The following is a 16934-nucleotide window of genomic DNA, read 5'->3' as shown; positions in this document are numbered from 1 at the left end:
ACTTCAGACGAAAGGTCTGGAAATCTCTACAAGCACCAGCCATTGAAAATATGAGGGAGCACCCATGGGTCACCATGAGTCAGAATCAATTCCGTAGTGACTTATTTATGAGTTGTTAATGGTAAATGTCAACCAGCACAAGGACTTTAGAAGAATGATTCTCAATTTCAGCTGACCTTATACCCACTTGGGGGAATAAGTCAAGTAGCTGGCATATAAGCTTTTTTTTTTTTTTTTTTTAAGGCTTTCTTAAAGAGGTACATTCTTGGAAACTCACAGGGGCAGTTCTACCCTGTCCTATAGGGTTGCTATGAGTCAGTACTGAGTCAATGGCAGTGAGTAAAGGCTTTATCTTCTCAACAGATGTCATGTCCAAGCTATAAGCCCTTATAATGTGTCAACAGAGATAGGTAAGCATTCTGTTATGCAGTTTCAGTAATGTCAGGCATTATTTCCCTAGGCCACTTGACAACCAAACCATAAGGCAGATGCTTTGTACATTGCAAAATGCTCTACAAATATTAGACAATGGTACATTTGGCAGTGTTAACACTTTGAAAAAAACTCTAACTGGAAAAAGTTTAATAGCTTAATAGCATTCCATATAATAGTTTTATACCAGATGTCTAAGCCTTGTTCATTTGGTTAACTTAATCCTACTTGAACCCTGTGTCTCTTCTAGGCTCACGCATTCAGCAGCAGACCCTTGCCCTTTGTGCCTGTACGCGCCGCACTTGGAAGCAGGAGATGGGCTCAGCAATAGCCAGCAGGTCATGATCCAGGAGGAGCAGTGAGGGAAAGAGCTGCTGGTAAGCCAGAGGGATGTTTGACTCATTTGTGATGCATTTAAGTTTACTCTCCATAATGGTTAACCTCATTGCCAGCCTTCCACTCAAGTTACTCAGTACTCTCTCAGATACCTTTATCGATGCTTCAGACACTTGGCTTTTTTTTTTTGGTTCCCCCAAGGACTTGACTTTTAAGAACTGTAAATCCCCCACAACCATGTGCTCACTTGTATGCATGTGTCTTTTTCTGGGGAAAGGGATTTTTTTTAAGAGGTAGGAACTACTCAAATACAGCTATAAATGCAGAGAGAGACATGTAATCTATGTAGTCACTTGCCACATTTTCCCCACCTCCTTTTTATCTCATCTATGACCGTTACTGTCGCAATCTTTTTAAAGGCCAAAAATGTGGAATTTTGGCTCTTTACACATTGAAGAAGATGAGTGCTTACCACTGTTAGCCAGATAGGTCTCATCACAACTTGGCCCCATGGAACTAGCTAAGGCCTAACCAGGGGTCCTCAAACTTTTTAAACAGTGGGCCAGTTCACTGTCCCTCAGACCATTGGATGGCCGGACTATAGTTTAAAAAACACACAACTATGAACAAATTCCTATGCACAGTGGACGAGTTGCCTGCTAAGCAGGACAGGCAGCAGCAGGGCCCACGGGCCGTAGTTTGAGGACCCCTGCAAATCTCAGGAGAGCTGCTGTTATCCTTTACTTACGTTTCTGGAAATATAAAGACACTCGCAGGCAGGGATATACGGAATTCATTTCCTCCATTTTCGGACAGTTGGTCTTGATGAAGTTTTCAAGCTAAAGTATATTTATTGTTTTCTCCTGACCTCCTTCAAATGACTTCATTTGACTTGCTCTAAATACCATTGACTTCAATGACTTGCTCTAAATACCATTGACCTGCTAGTTGAGTGTTAAAAACTGAAGGGTTATATATCAAACCATTATAAATCATGGGTGTTTACTAAGTAGAGAACTGTGTTTTGTTTTGCCCCACCTCCCCTTCCAATATATTTATAATGAAAAATAGAACAAATCTGCTATTTCACCTATGTTTATACAATAAGCCAGTTAGGACTATAGAGATGTTATGGGAAAGAAAATGTAATGTGGGTTTGACAGAGGCAAGGAAGAATTAGTTATATCCTTTTCTTACAACTCTTCAGCTCCTCGTCCCCCCAACCCCCGCCCGACCCTAGCTTGTTTGTACATTCAGCATAACAAATCTTCCAGTCTGTGTGGCAGTGATCCCTGCCCCCACTCCAGAAGCCTGAGCATATAAGCACCCACTATGCCACTTGATACTTCTTAGAGACCAGCGCAGTGCTGGGAAATTCTTTCCAGGCTGTCCGCAGATAAACTCCCATGATTCCTGGACGTTGCCAAGTCTGAGGGCAAGTACCTCTGCCTAGATTACCTCTACACTGAGAATAGGATGTCTCTGTGAGGGAAAGAGCTTTGCCTACTAGTGACTCTCAGAATGAAAATTTTCCCCTTGCATGTTAATATTTTTAGAGTAATCATTGTCACCAAAAATAGACTTCCTCTTTCCCCTCTCTTGCTGGAAAATCTTAAGTAATTATGAATAGAACATTCTTTACTTTTCCTCCCTTGATGAATGTTTTACCTCACTCTGTACTTTTCTTTTATACAAGAACTGAGAAAACATTTTAAAAAATCATTTTATTGGGGGTTCTTACCTCGCTAATCACAATCAATACATACTTTCATTGTGTCGAGCACATTTGTACATATGTTGCCACCATCTTTCAAAACATTTTCTTTCTACTTGAGCCCTTGTTATCAGCCAGCCTAAATGTGGAAAGTAGACTTAGAAGCATTGGATTTGCCTGTTATCACAGTCTTACATTGATTCTTCTAATTAGTATAGATATTTCTACCTCCTGGCATGAAACAGCAAGGTAGAAATCTACTGTAGTTAGAAGCATTATACCTCTTGATTTAATTGCTAATTGCATAGTGGTTAGTATTGGGCTGCCAACTTTGCAAGGTCAGCAGTTCAAAACCACCGAGGCTGAGGCTTTCTACTCACTGAAAGACTTAAGAGCGTAGGAACCAACATGGCGGTTCTACCTGTCCTATAGGGTCAATACAGGTCACTGTTATAGCCACAATCACAATACCACCTCATTGAGGACCTTTGGTTTCTGTTTGCCACTTAATTTTTACCAAGCATGTTCTTCTCTAGGGACTGGTCTTTCCTGATAAGTTGTCCAATATACATGAAGCAAAGTCTTGCCATCTTTAGTTCTGTACAACATTTCAACTATACTTTTTGTACAAGAAAGTTTTGCTTGTTCTTCTGACAGTCCATAGCATCTTCAGCATCCTTTGCTAGGATTACAGTCAAACAGCATCAATTATTTTCACTGTTAAGCATATGAGATGATTTAAATTATGACTTGGGTCAGGAATAACTTAATCTTCAGTTTTGTTTTTTTAAAGCATTTAAAAGAAATATTTTGCGGTAGATTTGCCCAGTGCAACATGCCATTTGATTTTTCGACTGCTGTTCAATGGACATTGATTACAGATTCAAGTCATATGAAATGTTTGATGACCGTGATGTAACTTATTGGCTCAGTTGTGAAAATGTCCAAGTTCTTTATGTTAAAGTGAATTCCACCCAGAATGCTGTAGTCTTTCATCGTCATCATTAAGTGCGCTGAGTCCTCCTTTTAATAAGTACGCTTATCCTACCCAGGGTCTCATAATTTGGTGTCTATTAGATGATAATTTTTTATGGACAAACATATCCAAGACATTGTTTATGAAACATGAATACAGGAGGTGTTTTAAAAATTAATGGAAAGTTTAATCTCAATGCTCCATCATGTAGTGAAAGTTTTTTTTTTTTTTCTTCCCTTCTGCTATTAGAATTTTGGGGAAGATGACTTTCAGATGTGTACTTTCAGATGTAGGCTCCTGTGGAAGGCCATGTACTCATATTTGCCAATGATATTCAACTGTGATGTGTGATATTATAATAATATACTTGGAAAGGTATGCAAATTTGCAAGGCTAAATCAGTATGTCAGAGCTCTAGAGATCATTTAGTAAAGATTTCTTTGAGCTCCACATTTGCTAACAAATAGTTAATCTGTCTTAAAAATCCACTGGCATCTAGGTAGTTGGACTCGAGCATCTGTATGTAGGGTTTTGAGACTAAAATTTCTTTGGAGTAGGTGGCCTCATTTCTTTCCTATTAATGGCTGTTGGGTTTGGACTTGAACCTTGCAAGTGGCAGTCCAACACTTGCCTGACAGTCCCTTCAGGACCCCTTCCCAAATAGTCAAAGAAAGCTCCAACCAAACTATCTTCTGCCCCCAAGTTGATTCCGATATATAGCACCCTGTAGGACAGAGTATATAGGATTTCCCCCATGGCTTTCTCAGACTGTAACTCTTTACGGGAGTAGAAAGCTTCATCTTTCTCCCTTAGAGACACTGGTGGTTTCAAACTGCTGACCCTGAGGTTAACATCCCACCATGCAACCCACTATCCCACCTGGGCTCCCTCCCAAATAGTAAAGTGATTATTAAAATCCATACCTGCATGGAATAGTAAGATAAACTTCCCATAACAAATGCAGAATTGAAGACAAGCAATTTAAAATATATTTTATTTAGGAAAAAACCTATACTTTGCCATGTATTTATTAGCTAAATAAAACTGCGTGATTACTAAAGTTTTTTTATCTTACTCTGTTCTAGGCTCTTTTAAAAATGATATTACTTTTATTTATATGATTTGTAGGTTAGCTCTCTCCCCCTTCAATGAGTGATTCACTTTTAATATACTTCATGAACTGAAACTAATATGATGCTTATTCCTTAAAGCAACATGGTGGAAAAGCATATCCAAATGTCTAGCCATAATATGTAGTTAGTAAATAATTCTTTCCATTGAGTAAAGAGGCCATTGTCCCAGACACCAAGCCCACTGGTGTCAAGGCACTTCCAACTCCTAGAGACACCCACCCTATAAGGACAGAGTAGAACTGATCCATATAATTAAAATGCCATCTTCAAATCTTTAATGAGGTTCATTAAGGCTGCTGAAAGAGGGAATAAGGAGAGCAAAGTGGCCAAGAGATAAAAAAAGGAGAACGGCAGGTTTTCTCAATTTATGAGAATCCATGTATTTATAAAAACTATTAGTCATGTGGGTGGAATAATTAGAGTAATAAGTTTGAGAAAACTAATTTATTCCTTTTCCTTATAATACAGAATCAACCTTTTGGTGTTTGTGAGAACTGATACGTCTAGTATCGGCTGGATTCTTTGAATAATAGGAAACTCACTAATCAGTATAGTTTCAGAAGGTTTTATAGTTGAATATTAGGTGAGTTAGAATATCCCATGCTACCTCTTGTGCTAGGGCCTTTATCACTTGTATTAGTTGCTGTTTTGTCAATTAGTGACCCCATGTGAAAAAGTAGAACTGCTTTATATATAGGGCTTTTTGGCTTTAACCTTTATGGAAGCAAATGGGTCTTTTTTCTACAAAGCTGCTGGGTGGGTTTGGCCCACCAATCTTTGGTTACCAGACACTTGATTGGCTATCACTACCACCTCCTTTTTTGTTTAATGGTCCCTTAAACATTAAAATTTGTTAGCTGGTATTTTGGGCATGATTAAATCATCATAGAGGCCGTCTCTGGAAACTGCTTTTATTAACATAGTCCCAGAGAACACTTTCTTTTTTGTATAGCAAGACTACTTCATTTAACCACATTGAAGTTATAATCTACAAACATTTGTTTGTCTTTTAAGACACTACCACCCTTCATTTAGTAGTGGTGATTTATTAAAGTAATGCTTAAAGACTTATAGAGTTATTATTTAACTTGTTTAATTCCCTCTTGCAACTTGGTCTTCTCTGCGCTAGCTTGGTAGAGTGTATGAAATTTTTTCAGTGGGGGAGGGAGGTAAAAAAAATGAGCCGATATCAAGGGCGCAAGTAGAAAGACAATGTTTAGAGAACGGCGATGGCAACATGAGTAAAGATGCTTGACAGTGGTTGTGTGTATGGATTGTGATGAGTTGTACAAGCCCCCAGTAAAATGATTGGAAAAAAAATCTTTCCATTCCATGTCTCAGTTTGTGCACATGACTTCCCCATCTCTCTCATTTCCTCTGAATTTTGCAAGTATGGCTTCTGTGTGTGCTTTAACTTTTACTCATTAAATTTTGATATACATTTTAATTGGGTAATCATTGAGAGAACAGGCCATTTTCAATTAAAAACTGCCACCTAAAGTATGAAATAAGTTTAATCCATGAAGTCCTTTATTTTCTCCTTTTTTGAACCTTTTTCATCTATGAAATAAAATGAACCACTCATGATTTAATGCCAAAATTTTATAATGTAAATATTTCCTTTTGTAATTGCAACTGGCATCATTATTAGATTGCCTTCATACCCCAACGGGTTTCCACTTTAAGCAGTTACAACGAGCTCTGTACAGTTTTAAAAATAAAGAGGTAAAACATTGAACTACTAATCTGTCTTGGTCTAGCATGTTGATCCTGCTTGAAAGCAAAGAATAAAAGAAAGGTGTTTTTTGTGATCTATTGACTATGCAATGCCATTTTACTGTACAGATCAGTGTTTCCCAAGTAGGCGCTTCCCCCTGAAGTGAGGGCACTAAATGATCAGGGGTTTACATAAGCAGATACCTACACTTTATCCTGGATTATTGGCTGTAGTATACATGTTTTAAATTACCCAGAAGGGCATGGAAGAGAGGATGCTGTGGGTAATTTTTTTTTTTTTTTTTGCCCCTGGAAAGGGAGCTATAGACCAGATAAGTTGGGAACCTGTGGTGAGCATCAAAGACTAGGAATTCCAGAATGCTTAATTGTGTTCCAGTGTAACCTACACATGGACCAAAGCCCAACCAAATGCTGTGCATTTCTTTCTCCTGTGGAGGGGCTGGTGGTTTCAAACTGCCGATGATGCAGATCACAGCCCAGCACATAACCACTCTACCACCAGAGCTCCTGCCACACATGGACCAAAAGGCAACCGTTTGGACAGAATAGGGGAATACTACATGGTTTAAAATCAGGGAAGGTATCACTGGGTTGGGATGCTTTCTTAATGTACACTTACCCTTTATATGAAACTCTTTCTTATACATGAGTTTATGTGGATTTGTTTCCCTAATTTACCCAGGCTTACACACTAACAGCAGTAATTCTGAGGACAGCAGAGGAATGAGGAATATTTTGTTTTGCTGTACTTAGAGCCGGTGTGAGGAGTCAGCAGTATTTGCTTTGAGTGGTTGCCATGACAATACCATCAGCAAATTATTCATTGCAATGTTATATGTAGTATATAAGATGTACTTATAAGTACATGCACATAAAATTATAAGCGAGTCAATATAACTTGGGAACTACGCAATCCGCTGCAGTGGCGTTGGTTCTGATGTTGATTCTTCGCTACTTTGGGTAAGGCTCCTGAGGCTGTAAATTTTCATATGAGCAGACAGTCTGGTCTTTCTACTGTGGAGTTGAACCACTGACATTGAGATTAGCAGCCCAATGCTTATCTGACTGAACCACCAGGAGAAAGAAACTCAGAGCAGGGTCTCTGTGAGTTGGCATGAGCACAGTTAAGTATTTTCAGTCTTTGAAATGTTGATCCACAGCATAGGTTCTCAACTTTATTTGGTTTATAGCTCCCTTTCCAGGAAAAAAAAAAGGAATTATTCCCAACTCCCCACCCAATGCATGTGCATATTTGAAGGGGAATGGTTTACCTAACCCTATAAATGTATGGTAGAACCTTTTTAGTCTGACGTCTTCTTAGTGATGTGTTTAGAACATTATGACTGAAGTATTTTTTATTGGTTGTAAGAGAGCACCTTTGGGGTGTGTTTAAATAAGATTTAGCTATTTCTCTAAAACTTCCCTTCCTTTCTGTCTTTGCTGTTGTACATGAGGAGGGGGCCCTTTTCCCTAGAACATATCTTCTCGACATTGGCAAGTTTGTTTGAGTAAGTGGCACAGCCAGAGATACTACAGCACTGTAAAGTTTCTAGTTATGATTTCACCTCTCCTTCCTGTGGACTCTCTATCTCATGCCTTCTAATAAGGGGCACTTGAGGCTTTCTTCACTTATTTGCTATGGTTTTTCACAACCAGCTTAGGAAGAGGGACTTTAACTAGGCTCCTATGATGTGAATTCATCTATATTTTATCTAGAAATTCCTCGAACTTTCTGCTTCTTTCCTGAAAATATTCCTGGTATGTCAGTGATGATGCAAGATGTTCTTCCAAATTGATTTCCTTGGTTATTTATTTCAGTCGTTTCCTGGGAAGAGAGCATTGGATGCCTGCTCTTGGATCACCACTTTTTTTTAAAACTTAAGACTAATTTTGTTTCTGAGCGTAATGGAAATTAGCTTCTTAAATTGATTCAATGTTGGACGTTGCTTTCAAGGAAATTTAAAATAGAAAGCAAGCTTTCAAGAGGGAATAATTTATGAGCCAGTAGCTCAAGGACAAGAATAAGCTGAATCTTAGAGGTTTTAGGCTAAACATTTTTACTTCCAAATTTTAAGTAGAACTCTTCAGATGAAACCAAAGAATGAAAATCTTTAAGAATTCTTAAACTGAACATTTGAGAAATCTATAAGCTCCCCAAAGGTGTTGCACACGTTTTGCTAGGAAGAGGGACCAATTGCTTCCACGGCCTCAGCACTTAAGAATGAATGTTGGAAATGTAAGAAGACACGAAGACAAACACTCATCTCATGCGTCTCTATTTTGGGTAGCAAACATAATACAAGAGACTGCTCTGGCACAAACAGGAAAACTTTAAGCAATGTGAATCTTTCTGACATAAAAGGAAAATGGGGTGAAGCACGGAAACTGGATTTGCCGTGAGGGAGCAAAGAGGAGAGACTTCTAAAAAACCAGCAGAGGACAGCGTAGTTCATGTGAACCATGGCTTATGTTGTAGTGTCAGGCCTTCACGGAGAAGAAGGAACGGAACTGATCAGCCAGGATGACAACTCCATACCTCTCAGGTTTGAGAGGGTGAACGGTCTAGCTATTTCCCTCCTAAAATCAACCTTTTCTGCTTTGGAAGTCACTACAAATAGCTTCATTATGCTTTTAGGCAGAAGTACAATAATAAATGAAGTTCACCAAGCTTGGAAGAACATTTAATCTTATCACTCTTCTGAAGGGTCAGAATGCTTTCCAATGGGTTTTATTTTGGTGTGAAGTAGTAAAAGATAACATCCTTTTTGTTTTGGGGGAAGTAGTAGATATTAATTTCAATTTCAACCCAGATGGCCATCATTGAGCAGCGTTCCTCAACATAGTCCTCTGTATTCCATTTGGAACCTCAAGGCTTTTAATTTTCCACGTTTGGAAAATTAAACCACATCTGGTTTTCTCATTTTTCTTAATCACCTAATTTTTTCACACTCCTCTCCTCTTTTTATGGTATTGTGTGAATGGGACACGTCTTTATTATATAAAACAAGTTCCATTAAAAATCGGTCATCTTTATTGTACAACTGCTTTGAAATACAAAGAAGTTGCCGAACATGCCCAACTTGGTTTTTACTTGCTTATAAGATGAAGAATAAGAACATTAAGTAGAAACGTGTAAAAGGAATAGTGGCAAGAGGTAATGTTTCCAATTAATCCCAAAAGTTTAGATTAATTTAGTATTAATTCTATTCTTTGGTGGCTTCCTGTTTTTGACATAGTGGCCTGACCTGCCTTACCAAAGAGGAAACAGCAGGAAACTTGGTACCAATTAAAACCAATCTCCTTCCACCAAAGACCCGAACTGTCAGCAAATGTAATTTCAAGCCCAAATAGCGATGTGTTTCAGAGTGAAACAAATAAAGGAGTAAAATTTAACCCTGCTCGAAAATAATCAACATGCACGCCATTATAAATAATCACGTTTGGTATTTACTAAAATAGAGTTTGCACAGTGGAGTTGCAGATAGATGATTCATGCATGGTGTGTGTGTGTTTACATGAGTGGTGCTTCCAGTAATACTGAGTACATTGGGATAAATGCCTGTGACTCTTGTTTCTACATTAACCTTCAGTGGTTCTTTCCAGGTATGATGAGTTATTCAACCAGGCCTTATTTCTACTAATAAGACTACAAGTTAAGTTTGATACTTACTAACAGTATTTGTTTGTATCTAATTAATGTTATTTGAAGTTTGAATTTGTTTCCAATGAGTCAAGTGCAGTGCTAGATTAGTCCTGTGTGGAAAATGGGAAATTTTTGTTCTTACCCTGAGGCACCCTGATGAGCCAGGACTACTTGCATTCTATCTGTGTACTTGGTACTTTGTGTTAGATAGACCTCCAAACTTAGAGGCCTAAATGTGCTGTGCCCATTTATTTATGCCCATAGCTGGCATGATGCACTTCCAACTTTCTTGTAACTGCAGTAATAAATATTCTAGGTAGGAAAGTCACATGGATACTATATACAGATCTGACAACAGATTTACTTGTTTTTCATGTGTGCTTTTAATACTCAAGTGAATGTCTTTTCAATAGAATTACAATGTATTCCACAGTGAAAACATTTTCATAATCTCAGAACTTTAAAACTATAGCTAGCAGTGACTGATTTTATTTTTATATTTATTTATTTTGAAAATGATTTAAAACTAAATCTTTAAATTCATAATCTGAATATACCAAAATACTTATTTCCCACCTCGCCATCTCCTGCTGTGGCTGATATATAATAGTTATAGGTATTTTACTAGGAATTCAATTTTTTCAGTGTAAAGTCTATCAAAACTATTCTTTTTTTTTCTACTCTGTTTTTAATAGTCAGCAGTCAGTATTTGGGTGCTTATTCAGAAAAATGTGCTAGCCTTTGATATGGGGAAACTTGCCCCAAGGGATGAAGAAAACTCAGCCAAAGAAGGTGTAAACCTTAGTGGTAACCAGAGGGGATCATCAAGGGACTCTAGGGTTTGGGAACTTTATGTGAGGACCTTGTACTTTTTTTTACCCCACATGAAAAAATAAACGATCACTTTCATATTGTCAGAGTAGTTTTGTGAGCAAGAAAAAAAGTAATGCCTTCGAGTTGGGGATTTTTGGAGAATATTAAATATGTCATGGATAGCCAGAAGAACAAACAACTTTGTTTTTGTTTTGTTTTTTACAGCCACAATACTGCTTAGAAGTAAAGAAGGTGACATTTTGCATCATGTACGTTGTGTAGTTTGTTGGGAGCTATCAATCCTTAGGGAAACATCTTCATGCTTGGTAAAGTAGAGGGGGCGTGAAGAGAGCCCCTTAACAACAGGAATTGTGGCTGCAATCCTTGGCTCAAGCACAGCAGTAGCAGTTTTGAGGATGACCAAACGGTGTTTTTTCTACTGTTGTAGGTAGGGTCACCGTGAACTGACATCAACTCTGCACCTAACAGCAGTGAGTCGATCTAAATTGTAGTGTTTCTGCAATAGGGGCCTGGTGTGTGATGGGTTACACGATGGCTGCTAAGATAGCAGTTTGAAACCACCAGCCTCTCAGCGGGAAGATGAGAATTTCTAATCTCATCAAAATTACAGTCTTGGAAATCGACAAAGACAATCCTACCTTATCATGGCAGTGTTATTTATCAGAATTGACTTGATGGAAATGAATTTGGTCTTGTTTTTGGTTTCTGTAGTGGTACAACGGTTAAGCTCACAGCTGCTATCCAAAAGCTTAGCATTTCCTTGCCACCTAGCAAGTGTCGAAATTTCCTGTAGACAACATCCACATTAATCTCTGCATAGAATAAGTATCATGAAAGTTAATTTTCCCAGAGTTAGAAATGTAACAAGGAAGAGGGTCCAGCCTATGTAATAGCTTATTGGCAAGAAAGAATGTAATGTGTTAAATGAACTATAAATTATACATATATCAATATGCATGCAGGCAAATGGGCATGTGCGAAAGTGCTAGAAAGAAAGCCTGCTCGAGGTCTTGAGATTTAGGCCATATTAAGATGTAAGATTTTTTTTTTTTTTAACTTGTGATCATGAAGATCTGTCGAAGGGTTGTAAGTAAGTAGAAATGAGAGCATGGTCAGAATTGAACTTCATTATATAGGTAATAGGTAAAAAATAAACAAGACGAAAATCCACTTCCAGAGTTGTTGAAGTAATCTATGGTGGCAGCATGGGCCACAATCGTGTATTGGTAATTTATGGATTCCAGAAATATTAAGAAGGCAGGCTGATAATACTGCAAAGTGATTATATATGTATAAGAGGACAAGTTTAGCATGAAAAACAATTCAGTTTTGGACATGTGGAGTTTGAAGTACTTAAAGAACATCCAAAGAATACAAAGATTACAATTCAACTCAGAAAAATCTGCTGACGGCTGGAAATAAAGACCTAGGATTAATCATGGGAATAAAATAGCTCATCCTTTAAGCGGTAATCTTTCCACCTCTGGATAGCTCTTGGTCACCTTGCTGACGTTTGTCTCGCTTTACATTCCCTAGATTCCAGTTTTCAAGTCCCAATCTTGTACTGTTTTAAGGAACTCTTCCTTCATGGGACGATTCACCTGTCTTATTCTGAATACCATTCATAAGCTTAAGAGTCATCTTCCACGTCCACATCTTACTTGTGTAAGCATTAGGCTACTAAATGCTAGGTCGGCAGTTAAAAAACACCAGGTGCTTCCTGGGAGAGAGAGAGGATTTCGACTCTTGGAAACTCACAGGTGCACTCCCATAGGGTCACTTCCTCCCTTATGGTCACTGTGAGTTGGAATTGACTTAATGGCAGTGACTTTGCGTTTTCCCTGCCAAGTGCATCAGCTTGACTCATGTTATGCTTCTCGGATGTCACTTTTTTCAAAACAACTCATACTTTCCTCCACCAATCATGTTACTTCTCATTCTCTCTGTCTTAGCAGGTAGCACCATCATCAAACTTGCGTTCCAGGCTTAAAAAAAAATCTCGGCATTATCCTGGTATTCCTCCTTTCATCCACTCCTTTATAGTCAATCCATTACCAAGTTGTACTGGTTCTGCCCCCAAAACATCTCTTTAATTTAAGCCATCTACTTCTGTATCTTCACTGTTAAATACTCAAGCCCAGAACATCACATCATTAAACATCTTATAACTCAAGACATCCCCTCTTGTCTCATTCAGTTCATTCTTAACTTACCACTTCCAAAAACAAAACAAATCCCAAATAATTGAATCAATTTCTACCCATAGTGATCCAAAGTCAACTTTTAAGGTTTAGATCATGTCATTGACCTAAACTTAATTTCTGATGGTTCCCCATTGGATGTAAATAGCAACTCAAATACTTTATCTTACTTATTTGTGTCATTTGCTATAATAAGAATGAACCTTGAAAATTTCGTGCTGATTGAAATAGGCGAGTCAAATATATTGTGTGGCCATATTTGTATGGAATAGGCAAATATATAGAGACCAAAATTTCTTACTGATTGCCAGGAACAGAAGGTCTTAGCTTACAGGGCATTGAGTTCCTGTTAATGGTAATGGAAGAATGAGGAAATTGGTAGTGGTGATGATTGCACATGATGAACATGGCCATTGACACTAAATTGTACGTGTTTAAAAATGACGATGAAGCCTATGTACTTTAATTTATGTAGGTTGTTGGAAGTCTATACCACTAAGTACGTATACCAGTACATAGTGTACCAGTAACCAACCAGGTACGAAGCCTTGGTGGTGCGTTAATTAAAGCACTCTTGCTCACCCTCATGTTCATCCTACAAGTAGTAGTATGGAAGTGATGGGATGAGGTACGAACAGGCAGGGGTGGATCCAACAAAGGAACTCTGAACTTTCCTATATAGCCTAAAAGGGAAAATGAGATTGAGTATCATAGTGATTCTCAAGACTATACTTCACGGCCATGCACTTTCCCTTCATCTGAGGGTTGTCAATTCCAGTTTACCTATGATTGTAGTAAAGGGCACCTTTTCTTATCCTCTCTGGTTCTGTTCTATTAAGGAGCTGTATACACCACTGGGTGTTTAATCTCAAATACTCGAGTATTAAATCAATAAACTTATGCTAGTTTTAGGAGCTAATACTTTTTTCTGGTTTAGTTGATATAAATTGTATATAAAGATGGGCAATTTAGAGTTTGGCAGAATTTTTTACTGAAGTATAATAAATTAGTTTGTTTTTGTTAACCCTTCTTTCTGTGTGTGTCCTTCTTTGTGTATTTGTGTTTTCCCAGAGTAAAATGTAGGCACTCCGGTGTCAGTAGTGGTTATTCACGGGGCTGCTAACCGCAAGACCAGCTGCTCAAAACCACCAGCTGCTCTGTGGGAGAAAGGAGTCTTTTTTTTCTCATTAAGAGTTCCAATCTCAGAAGCCCACCAAGTATGTTGTCCTGACAGCATGTCCAAAGATTCTGAGAGGAAAGTCTCCCCATCTTTGCCCTTAAAGAGCAGTCTGTCCATATTTCTTCCAAGACAGATTTGTTTGTGGGTGTTGCAACCCATGGTACTTTCAATATGCCTCTCGAGCACCACAATTCACATCCATCGATTCCTCTTTGTTCTTCTTGTGAGACTATTGAAAATTTCATGCTTTTGGGTCAGGCATACCTTAGTCCTCAAAGTAACAGCCTTGATTCTCAACACTTTATAGTTGTATCTTTTGCTCTATTGTGTTGCTGCTTCCAAGAGTGTTGAATGTGAATCCAAGCAAGGTGAAATCTTGGACAACGTCAATCATTTCTCCATAGATCTTGTTACCTATTGATCCAGAGTTGAGGATTTTGGGTTTTTTTAATTGAGTTGGAGACCATATTGAATACTTTGATTCCCTCTCACTTTCAGCAAATGAGGCTGTCTTATCTCCAGTCCGAATGCTACACTCTTCATATAATCCAGCTTCTCTGATTATTTGCTCCGCATCCAGATAGAAGTATGATGAGAGGATCCAACCCTGAGTCACCCCTTTTCCCGATTTTAAGCCATGCTGCATCCCCTGGTTCTGTTCACATAACTGCATCTCGATCCATTTACAAGGTCGGCATGAACACAATGAGGTGTTCTGTAAATACTAGATGGCCTTAAAGCGCACCACCAAAACTGTCTCCATTTTCATGACTTTCTATGTCCCCCTGTTAATAGTTTTCATGAGCCTGCTGGCACTTCTTGAGTGCTCACCATACACAATCACATTTACATATGCAGAAATTACCTCATGGATTTAATTTAATTTCCCTCAACTAAGTAGCACTTGTAGAGCCCTGGTATGTAGCATCTTATATTTTGGGCTGCAAACCACGATGTCAGCAGTTTAAATGTGCAGGAACACTGCAGGAGCAAGATGGGGCTTTCTGTTCCCTTCAAGAGTTACAGTCTCAGAAACCTACAGAAGCAATGCTGCCCTGTCCTATAGAGTCCCTATGAATCGGAAATGACTTGATGGCAGTAGGTTTCCAAAACTAAATCTTTATAGGACAAGGAAGTTTCATCTTTCTCCTAAGGAGCAGCTATGGTTTAGAGATACTGTCCTAGTGGTAGGAGCGAAGTTCATGCCACTAGGGAAAAAAAAACGGTTACTTCAGTTTTTGTGTACCAACATCTTATAATCACTTGCCAGACCATGAAATATATCTAGAAAGTTAATGGAGGAGCCATTTAAACATTGTGACATTTGACTTACAAGTATTACTGAAAAGTCTGAATTTCTTATTGAGCACATTGTAATTTCCATTATTTAAAGCAAATTAGCTAGAATGAACTTTTAAATGTGTATGAGACTCCATAGTGTGTGGCAGGTTTCCCTATTTGGAAATGTCAGCGTGGACATTTCCCTACCATTACTTGAGTGGGGGCACTTTTCTGCAGTCATTGCACCATCTCTTCATGTTCATTTGTCCCCAAGAGATTGCTTTAACTGTAGGAAATGGAAAGAGGACTAGAATGCCTATTCACTTCTGGAATTTAGAGTTCAGTTTCCTAAACCTGTGACCTACCGTATATACTTGTGCATATGCCGAGTTTTTCAGCACATATTTTAACGCTGTTTTTGTGGTAAAATTAGGTGCCTTAGCTGATATTTGGGACAGTTTATACTCTAGTAAATACGCTAAGTAACTTTCCCATTAGGGGGTTAACCATCATACCCTTTGTACTACCCGCAAAATATTTAACTTCCAGGTCAAGGATTTCAAATAAAAGAAATTTAGCATCAGAATGTTTTTATAGTCTTTTTTGCTAACACGATATTTAAAAGACAATATAAGACATGGCTACAACAGATGGACATTGGGCCTCTACTCAAGTATTCCCTCAACACAAGAACACTTTGTTCTATTAACCTGGCATTCCATGATGCTCACATTCCCAACATGATCACTGAAGACAAAGTGGGTGCATAAGCAAATGTGGTGAAGAAAGCTGATGGTGCCGGCTATCAAAAGATATAGAATCTGGGGTCTTAAAGGCTTGAAGATAAACAAGCAAGTGGCCATCTAGCTGAGAAGCAACAAAGCCCACATGGAAAAAGCACACCAGCTTGTGTGATCATGAGGTATTGATAAGATCAGGTATCAGGCATCAAAGACCCAGAACAAAAATCATATCATTATGAATGAGGGGTAGTGAAGAGTGGAGACCCAAAGCCCATCTGTAGGTAACACCACATCCCCCTACATAAGGGTCTAGGGGAGGTGACGAGCCAGTCAGGGTGCAGTATAGCACCGATGAGAAACATACAACCTTCCTCTAGTTCTTTAATGCTTCCTCCTCCCCACTGTCATGACGCCAATTCTGCCTTACAAATCCGACTAGACCAGTGCATGTACACAGGTACAGATAAGAGATGGAAACACAGGGAATCCAGGACAGATAACCCCTCAGGACCAATATTACCCGAAAGTGTTAGGGGAAGGTAGGGGTGGGGGTGGGGGGTGTAGGGGGAGAACCAATCACAATGATCTACTTATAACCCCCTTCAGAGATATATAAAAATGTAATGTGGGTAAAGTGAGACATTGGTCAGTGTAAGACATAAATTATCACGGGTTCATGAGGGAGGGAAGGAGGGAGGGAAAAAATGAGAAGCTGATACTAAGG

At 38.6% G+C, this 16934-nt stretch overlaps 1 protein-coding gene across 2 annotated transcripts in view; it reads left to right on the top strand.

Annotated features, from left to right (window-relative positions):
* The first annotated feature begins 695 nt into the window (after positions 1–695).
* The window catches only part of TET2 (tet methylcytosine dioxygenase 2), a 66333-nt gene continuing 50094 nt past the window's right edge, over positions 696–16934 (top strand). For both annotated transcript variants that reach the window (XM_004703292.2, XM_045284143.1), the window contains exon 1: positions 696–809. The gene's annotated coding sequence lies outside the window, so the exon portion shown is untranslated. The remainder of the gene's footprint in view (positions 810–16934) is intronic.

The sequence above is a fragment of the Echinops telfairi genome, unplaced genomic scaffold (assembly GCF_000313985.2).
Source record: "Echinops telfairi isolate 266 unplaced genomic scaffold, ASM31398v2 ScPeMD7_7468;HRSCAF=8506_0, whole genome shotgun sequence".
Taxonomy (NCBI): domain Eukaryota; kingdom Metazoa; phylum Chordata; class Mammalia; order Afrosoricida; family Tenrecidae; genus Echinops; species Echinops telfairi.
The sequence above is the reverse complement of the archived record's forward strand: the minus strand, read 5'-3'. Positions and strand labels throughout refer to the sequence as shown.